This window comes from Palaemon carinicauda, chromosome 5 (genome assembly GCF_036898095.1).
Source record: "Palaemon carinicauda isolate YSFRI2023 chromosome 5, ASM3689809v2, whole genome shotgun sequence".
Taxonomy (NCBI): domain Eukaryota; kingdom Metazoa; phylum Arthropoda; class Malacostraca; order Decapoda; family Palaemonidae; genus Palaemon; species Palaemon carinicauda.
Window position 1 is genome coordinate 26,501,067 of NC_090729.1, and position 10,000 is coordinate 26,511,066.

At 33.3% G+C, this 10,000-nt stretch overlaps 1 pseudogene; it reads left to right on the forward strand.

The window, feature by feature from the left end:
* The first annotated feature begins 405 nt into the window (after window positions 1–405).
* On the forward strand, window positions 406–2,433 carry LOC137640812 (uncharacterized; annotated as a pseudogene).
* Window positions 2,434–10,000: the final 7,567 nt, after the last annotated feature.

The following is a 10,000-nucleotide window of genomic DNA, read 5'->3' on the forward strand; positions in this document are numbered from 1 at the left end:
ACTCCTCCACCACAAATAGTGCCACTCTGACCCACTTGCCTCCGGCCGTTCAAATACGTATAATAGCTCTAGCCGTAAGTCAGAATTTTCCTACGGCGCCGTAGGCCAGGTTGGCCATAGGAAACCGGATACGTGTAATAGGGGCTTAAGTGTAAAGCCCCTATTACACTTATCCGGTTTCCTACGGCGCCATCAGTCGCGATGCTTGCATATGGTCAAACCGGAGCGTCTGATAGCAAATCGGCTGTATGAAAGCTCACCCATGACTGACCGGATGAACATTCGCCAGGACTAGAGCTCGCCGTATGGCCGTCGTACGTCAGGACTAAGGACGTAGCGTGTAATTGCTCACTGTATGGTATGACATCAGTCTGAGGCTGCACCTGACAGTGAAAGGTGGCCACCATGGCAAGCTCTTGCGACAGTGATTTCTTGAGTGACTTTATAGAAATTTATCGAAATGTGCCATGTTTGTGGTTCATTAAATCTAAGGATTATTCAAACAGAGAAGTGAGAAATGCAGCATATGCTAAATTAGTAAATAAACTTCAAGAAATTGATCCTAAAGCTAATAAAGATACTGTTGTTAAGAAAATAAACAACTTGAGGAGCACATACAATAAAGAGCTTAAAAAATGCAAGTGTCTAAAAGTTCAGGGAGCAGTTCAGACTCCATTTATACGCTCAAACTTTCATATTTTCATGGATGCCTGAAAACTTTAAATCAATCAATCAATCAATCATATTGTCATCTGCTGCATTTCATCAAAGACCAAAATGTTGAATGTGAACCATCTGTTTCAAACATGAGCCTTAATACACAGGAAATCAATGAAGAGGCATGTATATATAATCATGTCATATTTTATTTACAACCAAAAGAAAGCTTACAAATATTCACTTGAATAGTTCACACTATTTCTTTATTTAAATATTTGGATAATTCATTACCATTCAGTTGAAAAGCAAACTAGAATATTATACATTGTCCTGCCATGCAACTTTTCCTTCGTTATTAAAGTAATTCATGAATGTATCTCGTACTTTCTTAGCAGCATTGTGGGGATTTCTCATTGTCCCTCTTTGCAAGCCTGCTAGTGATTGTTCGACTTGACTCATATTATCTTCAGCTTGTTCATGAGACTCATCTGGGATAGAATACCTTATACACAACAAGCCAATACTACATTCTTATTATTTCTTGGCAATAAATTTATAGCAGTCTGAAAGATACGAAATCGTGAAACCAAAATTCCAAACACGTTTTCGATAATTCTGTGAGCCATGCTCAGGCTATAATTAAAGATCCTTCTCTCGTATGATAAGTCCTTTTGACTAAAGGGTCTTAAAAAGTCAGTTCTCATAGCAAAAGCTTCATCGCCTATAGACACATAAGGTAATACTTTTTCAGAACCTTCGATTTTATTTTCTGGCGGAAGATTTAAATGTCCTTTGCACAATTTGTCATAAAAAGTGGTCCTGTTTATTACCCCTCCGTCTAAAATTCGACCATTGATGCTGAAATCACAAAGAATAAATTCATACTTTGCATTGGCAATGCCCATTAGTACCATACTATGGAAGCCCTTGTAATTGTAGTAGAATGATCCTGATTCTAGAGGTGGCACAATCTTGACATGCTTGCCATCCACAGCTCCGACACAGTGTGGAAAATTCCAGACTCTCTCAAACTCCTTTGCGATTTCTTCCCACTCATGCTGTGTTGATGGAAACTGGAAAAAATTGTAATAGAGAAATATTCATTATATAAGGTTTATAGTTTGTGCTAGATTGAACATGAAGTTATTTTAAAAAAATACCTATTTTACTTATAAAATTCTATTAGTACTATTTCGGTCTTTCCAAGCAGAATTTCCATGTTTATGTTACTAATTATTTTCTTTTTTTCAGCAATCTCAAGAAGACGATCTTACTGAAGAGAGGGAAACCCAGCATGAGGATGAATCATCGCTACTGCCTTCACGGCATAATACATCAGTCCTACCTGCACCACCCAAAAGGCGCAGATCGGTACAAGGCAAAGCTTATCACGGTTTGGACCTTGTAGCAAAAAGGATGGAAGCACCTCCAAATTCGGAATATGATGTGTTTGGTATTTATGTGGCTAAAAGGTTACAAAGCTTGCATTTAACAAACCCTCGGATTTATCCGGTTGTTAAAAAACTAATAAATGACGCTATCTTCGAGGGTGAAATGGGCACATTGACGCCCTATTCACGAATTGCCCAAAACCAAGCTCCATCTCTATCTAGCACTCCTGTACCTACTCCAAGCCTTAGTCCTAACCAAGCTCCATCTCTATCAAGCACTCCTGTACCTACTCCAAGCCCTAGTCCTAACCAAGCTCAATCTCTATCAAGCACTCCTGTACCTACTCCAAGCCCAAGTGCAGATTACAATTATGAGACATGATATTATCCAAAAGTAATGTAGGTACACACGTACATTTATGAACCATGGATACTTTGGTATAAAGTCTGAAAATTCTGTATTTTTTTAATTAACCTGGTATTAAAGTTTCAAACTAAAACGAGAAATTATAGATATTTGTGCAAAAATAAACTTACCTTTAGATATTTTGGCCCAAAACAGTTGTAGATTGCTGCACCTGTTTCTGGGATTATTGCACTGAGAGAAGGCTGCGATATAATTGTTGTAAACTTTAGATCGCTATATGTTCTTCCTGTAGCAAGAAATCTCAAAGTGGCTGAAAGACGCTCATGTGGACTAATTGCTTCTCTCATGCAAGTTTCCTTTTTTTCTATAAAAGGTGAAACCTGACCTAGGAGTTCCAAATATGTCTCATGATCCATTCGCATATAGTTAAACCAGTCATCTTTTTCTAGTGCTAGTTCCTTCATTAAATTAACATGAGAGTATTTGGCTCGTTTACGCAGCCAGGGTTTGGACCAAATCTTCCTTTTTCTTGATTTCACCTTCAAACAGCACGCTATAGCAATAGCAACGAGATTGTCGTCGAGAGAAGACATGTCACTCCTCCACCACAAACAGTGGCACACTGACCCACTTGCCACCGGCCGTTCAAATACATGTAATAGCTCTAGCCGTAAACCACAATTATCCTTCGGCGCCGCAAGCAAGGTTGGCAGTAGGAAACCGGACACGTGTAATAGGGGCTTAATAGGGGCTTAAGGTGAAAGAGTCATCTAGCGAATCACAAGCTATCGCAAAGAGTGAAATTTATATTGCTGCATATTTTGCTGAACATTACCTGCCATTTTCGAACGTAGATAACTTTTTAACATTGAGTAAGATAGCTTTCCCCGAAAGTAAAGCGGCTCAGAAGTTGTCAATGAAAGAGACGAAGCTGTCGTATGTAATTCAGCATGGAATAGCGTTTCACAAAAAAAAAAAAAAAAAAAAAATCTCTTGATAGCATTTGTAAACAGCAAAAGTTCTCTATAATAATTGATGAGAGTATGGACATAACTGTTGCACAAGTTTTGGCATTTGTGGTTCGTTCTTTCGAAGTGAACGAATTAGATGATGTCGATAGGTTACTAGATACTGTCATTGTTGAAGATGGTAGTGCAAAAGGACTTTATTCTTCACTTAAAGTTTTGTTGGAAGGAAGAAATATACCAATGCAAAATATAATTGGTCTTGGTGCTGATAATTGTTCAACAATGCTGGGAGTCAAAAATCGGTTTCAAAAGTTACTGAGAGACGAAGTACCATCTGTATTTGTAATAGGATGCGTATGTCATTCCTTTGCCCTATGTGCTAGTAATGCAGTTAGCGTTTTGCCTTCATATTCTGAAGGGTTTTTGAAAGACATAACATCATATTTCAGCCGCTGCAGTAAGTGAAACAAAATTATTTCGAGCTAATTCAGGGTGTGGTATCAGCTCCTAGGCATAAGATCCCAAAATTAGCACAAACAAGATGGCTCTCCAGAGAAAATGTTGAAAGGGCCTAAATTGAACAGTATGATGAACTTCTGGTTTATTTTCAAACTGAGTCGATGGAGGATAAAGTGGAAAGAGCTTGACGTGTGTATGACCCGTAGAAGAATTGTGGGACAAAACATACGCTTCTCTTTTTGCAGTACATTTTGAGGAAAGTTAACTCTCCTAACGTAGAATTTCAATCAGAAGAATTCCGTCTACACAAATTATGTTTTATGATAACTTCAAATACAAAGCTTTGCTCGGTTTTTGAAGGAATCTGTTCTGCAAAGTGTCAAACTTTGTGATAATGACCTGAGTAACAAGAGTTTTCACAAGACACTAGAGTGACTAGAAGATATGTATCTGGGAGGAGCTGGGATGGCTCATCTCATCAATAAGCCGTTACCAACAGAAACTTTGAAAAGATTCAAAACAGATTGTTTGAAATTCCTTGTCGAACTTTGTGTTTAGATCAGAAAAAAAAATTCCCTCGACGAAAATGACGTCATCGCCTAACTTAACTTCTTGGATCCAGCCATTGCCTCTGACATAAATGTTTCACCACCGACAATAATAAAGCTGTCAAATATTTTACCATATTTAGTGCCACCATCACAGGTGAGCGAACTCGATGACGAATATAGAAGTTTTAGACTCGTTGTCAAAGATATCACCATCACTGAGAGGACTGTACCACATTTATGGTATAATTTGGGCTCAATCAAAGACGGTTTGAGCAATCGAAAATTTCAGCTTAAGTATAAGTTCATGACAAACCTCACTTGTTTGCCTCACTCCTCGGATTATATGGAACGGATATTTTCTCAAGTTAATAATATTAAAACAAGAAACACTAACTCCTTACTGGCAGAAACAGTTGCTGCTCGAATTCTGGCAAAGCAAGCTGTAACAAAATACAATGCAGATTATACATATTGGGAGTGAAGCCAGGCTTTGATAAAAGAAATTGAAAACGGCAATACTCATGTAATTTACAAAAAGTACATTTCAGAAAAGAAAACAACGCTTGCTGTAGAAGTAGAAGAGGTACAGCAAGAGGATAGTAATAACTAAACAGGAAAAGTGGAACTAATTTTCTTATTTATTGTTCGATTTACAGGTACTTTCAAGATATAAGGGAAATTTAGTAAATTTGATGGATTTTTTTCCTGAAATATGGGGAATATGTATGTATACAGATATATATATATATATATATATATATATATATATATATATATATATATATATATATATATATATATATATATATATATATATATATATACACGTATATTGTATATAAATATATGTATGAATAAATATATATATATATATATATATATATATATATATATATATATATATATATATATATATATATATATATATATATATATATATATATATGTATATACATACATACATATATATATAATGTATATATATATATATATATATATATATATATGTATATATATATATATATATATATATATATATATATATATATATATATATATATATATATATATATATATATATATATATATATATATATATATATATTCATATTTATATATATATATATATATATATATATATATATATATATATATATATATATATATATATATATATATATTCATATTTATATATATATATATATATATATATATATATATATATATTCATATTTATATATATATATATATATATATATATATATATTCATATTTATATATATATATATATATATATATATATATATATATATATATATATATATATATATATATTTATATAATTCATTTGTATATGGAAAAGAGGATTTTTTTTCTCGAAAACTTTACTCTCTTTTTTATTTGACTTCATTATAAATTTTATTTTACAAAATAAAAGAAAAAACCGAAATAAAAGTAATTTTTTTCTCCCATTGATTAAAAGGTATGGTATGAGAATATCTTGTCAGTTATCATGGTTTCTGTAAACATACAAACACAATCAGGAACACAGACAGACACACACACACACATACACACACACACACACATATATATATATATATATATATATATATATATATATATATATATATATATATATATATATATATATATATATATATATATATATATATATATATATATATATATATATATATATATAAAAATATAGGTAAATATATATATAAATATAAATATAAATATATATATATATATATATATATATATATATATATATATATATATATATATATATATATATATATATATATATATGTCCTCACTTCACTCCGCATTCTCTACAGGTATAAACATAATAAAACATTAAATTGCATTATAGCGCACCGTGCCGGTTGACCCTCATTATAGCCCACCGTGCCGGTTGACGCCAGGTTTATTTTTCCAATGAATCATACTTTTAGAAAACAATATAGATGTAACATCACATATTCTAATAACTTTTACAAACTTCTGTACTGATATAGCAGTGCATATTTAAAACAAAATGAACAAACTTTCAAATTAACATATAAGCCTCCTCTGCCGCCCAGGAAAAACCATAGATAAAAAACAAAATCTCAAGTTTTGAAAAAAACTATGGAAACCTGTGTATCCACGGCAATAATGCAGAGTAACTCAAATTTGAGTGGTGGAACCTCACTCTTGTACTACTAATAAATAATAATGATAATAATATTAATAATAAATTCGACTTGCTCGGGCTAGCGTGCGCTAGAAAGTGACCACTTCCTAAATACCTCTTCAAACATCGAATACGTTTCACCCAACACTAAATTCTCATTGGCCACTGCCTACATAACAACTGAACTTTAGTAACAAGACACTTAAGATCTGCTTACCTGTCGTTAGGACAATTATTTTTCGCTATACTTCGTAACGCGAAAAAATTCTAGTCCTCACTTCACTCCGCATTCTCTACATGTATAAACATAATAAAACATTAAATTGCATTATAGCGCACCGTGCCGGTTGACCCTAGATAATACCAAAGAAAGGGAGAGAAGGAAAAAAATGGAGAGAGAAATAAATGTTCCGATTGAATGATTTACACATTTAACCTCTTTTTGAAGCCTTTGACAAACATGTTTACTTGAAACAGACTACCAACACTCATGTCTACGAAGACACCTATCCTTGACGTTATCGTTTGCGATGTTTGAACTTGTAGCCACAGTTTTAACAAAAAATTCTGTTTGGTTACATTACAGGAGCTTTAACTTCTTAAAGATAAATCGATCAAAGGACAAAATCATTCCAGCTTACTCTGTATCAAGCAAAAGACATCAAATATGGAAAAGCATTTGTGACAACTTCCGATATCAAAAACTTCAGTATTGGTGATTTTTTTTTTTTTTTTTTTTTTTTTTTTTTTTTTTTTTCAACTAAGAAATCTTCAAATTACAATAAACTTAATTCCCCAAATCCCAGATAAGAAAACTTTAATGATTTATCAAAATAATAAAGAAGTTTTTTAATATAGGAAAACAATCCGCACAGATTCTGCAACACCATATTATCAAAAAGATCCTTTGTATGCACCGATCTACCAGCTTAATGTTTCACAGCTGCTTGCAAGGATTTAACAAGTGAATTTTCCGTTGGATCTATGTAACCCCTCATTTCATGCATGCACGTTATGGCATAAATAGCTTGATCACTGGAGATTACTAAAGCGCCGGAATCTAATAAAAGCGTCATAAATAAAGCAACATACAATGGCATTTCGCTTTGCTCGTGACCATTATTGTAAGTTTCTCTTTGTTGAAAGACAAGTTGGTAGGCCTTGTCGGTGCTGTCATTCATCGATGATAGAAGATGACCATGACAACTGAGGTCCCCCAATTTCGTGTCCAAATTAGATGCCACCGTTAAAGACGATTGCTGGCATTTCATTGCGTCCACGATCCTGGAAAGCAGATTCCAAAAATAAAACAATGTACATATATACTTGTAATTTCAAAAACCTTTACCTTCTATATCAAAGTTAAATTTCAGCGAATATTTCCTTTTTTTTTTCTCTCTCTCCTTATCTTTGCCGTGTAATAAAACTTTTGTTACGTAAACACTCAAAGTTTAACAATAAAGTTTCCCTCGTTAATATGAACAGTCAAGATGGAGAGGACTTTCCCTCTGGAATATTCTACTTAAGAATTTTTACCTCCATTTTATTAATAACCTTTGGTATAAAGCACCAAACCTCAAGTTAAAGCATCAATTGCCTCTGTACCTGGACATCAATATTAGAGATTAAAAACCTCAACATATTTTTAAAAGTAGCAAAACAGTCTAAAGAATGAATAACTCTCACAAGTCCATAACTCTGAAAAATGTAAGCAAGAATTGACCATTCATCCATGTTAGTTGACAACACTTCGAAAAATCCGCTCTTTTGTACTCTTTCTGGGCTAACATACATTGATGACCTGAACAGTGTATTCAGTACAAGTTTAAATTCTTTGGTTTTCTATGATTTCCAAATCTGGCTTTTTGCTACCTACTTGCATTAAAATCTAAAATTTTATCTGGAACAACGTTCAAACATTGCCAAAGTACTTTACATAATTTTGTCGACTACCTCCTGCTCCTTCATGTTTAATTTTAAAGATTAATTTGCTGTCCAGTTTCCAACCACTCTTTTCATGACATATAAAAAAAAATGCGCTGTATTCATCGCTAAAAACTTCAGAATTACTCCAAACCTACTACTGAGGTGTCACAACATATAAATTTCCCAACACCAGAGGCGTCACAATATAACTATTAAATCTGAGGAGTCACAATATAGCGGTAAATTCCCTATGAGGCGTCGCAATATATTTATAAGATTGCGTACATCCGAGGCTTCGCAATGTGATAAATTGCCTACATCTGATGCGACACAATATAGTAATTAACTGCCTACATCTTAGGCGTCGCAATAATGATAAACTGCCTACATCTGAGGCGTCACAATAGAGTGATAAACTGCCTACATCTGAGGCGTCACAATATAGTGATAAACTGCCTACATCTGAGGCGTCATAATATAGTGATAAACTGCCTACATCTTAGGCGTCACAATATAGTGATAAACTGCCTACATCTTAGGCGTCACAATATAGTGATAAACTGCCTACATCTTAGGCGTCACAATATAGTGATAAACTGCCTACATCTTAGGCGTCACAATATAGTGATAAACTGCCTACACCTTAGGCGTCACAATATAGTGGTAAACTGCCTACACCTTAGGCGTCACAATATAGTGATAAACTGCCTACATCTTAGGCGTCACAATGAAGTAATAGGTTAAATAAGTCTGATGCAAGTATATAGTTAAAGTAACGACCAAAATAAAAAGAATGAATTTCTGTGTCAAAACGTGATCTCAACCAGAGCATCTGATATTTCTTCATTAATTTCTCAACTAGCTTTGCTCAATATGTAAAAATACAGAAATACTTTATCGTTTTCATTTTAACAATACCTTTCACGACAAATTTCGTGGAAATTATGTAACAGACAATTCTGTCCAAAATATATTCGTTAAAATAAAGTTTTCGTTAATTCAGAAAGTTTGGCATCTAAACAAGGTCTTTAACGACATAGTTTATCCTAATACTGTAGTTACGAAATTCGCCTTCAGTATTCGTCCTCTGTAAACCTTTCCAAATACAATTTAGAGTCTGAAAACCAATTATACCTTCTTGTAAATAAATACAAATCTTGAAGCTTTTTAAAGTAAATAGCTAGCATCCAATGCCCCTTCAAAACAACCATCCGCAGCTATGCCATCATCTAAAAATACTTCAATCTTCACTTCCTTAGATCTCCAATATCTGACAGACTTAAGAACTTTAGTAAAGATGTACCGCCGCTTCAAAAATATCTAAAGAAAATCCATTATAAAAAACTTTTTAAATTTTTCCCCTATGAGAAAGATATTGGCAACGTTATAATAGATTTCTATGCGATAAGCAGACTATAGACTGATTAAATCCTTAAAAAGTTTGTAATAAAAAACAAGCCTTTGCTTACCATTTCCATTCTTGGTCACCGTCA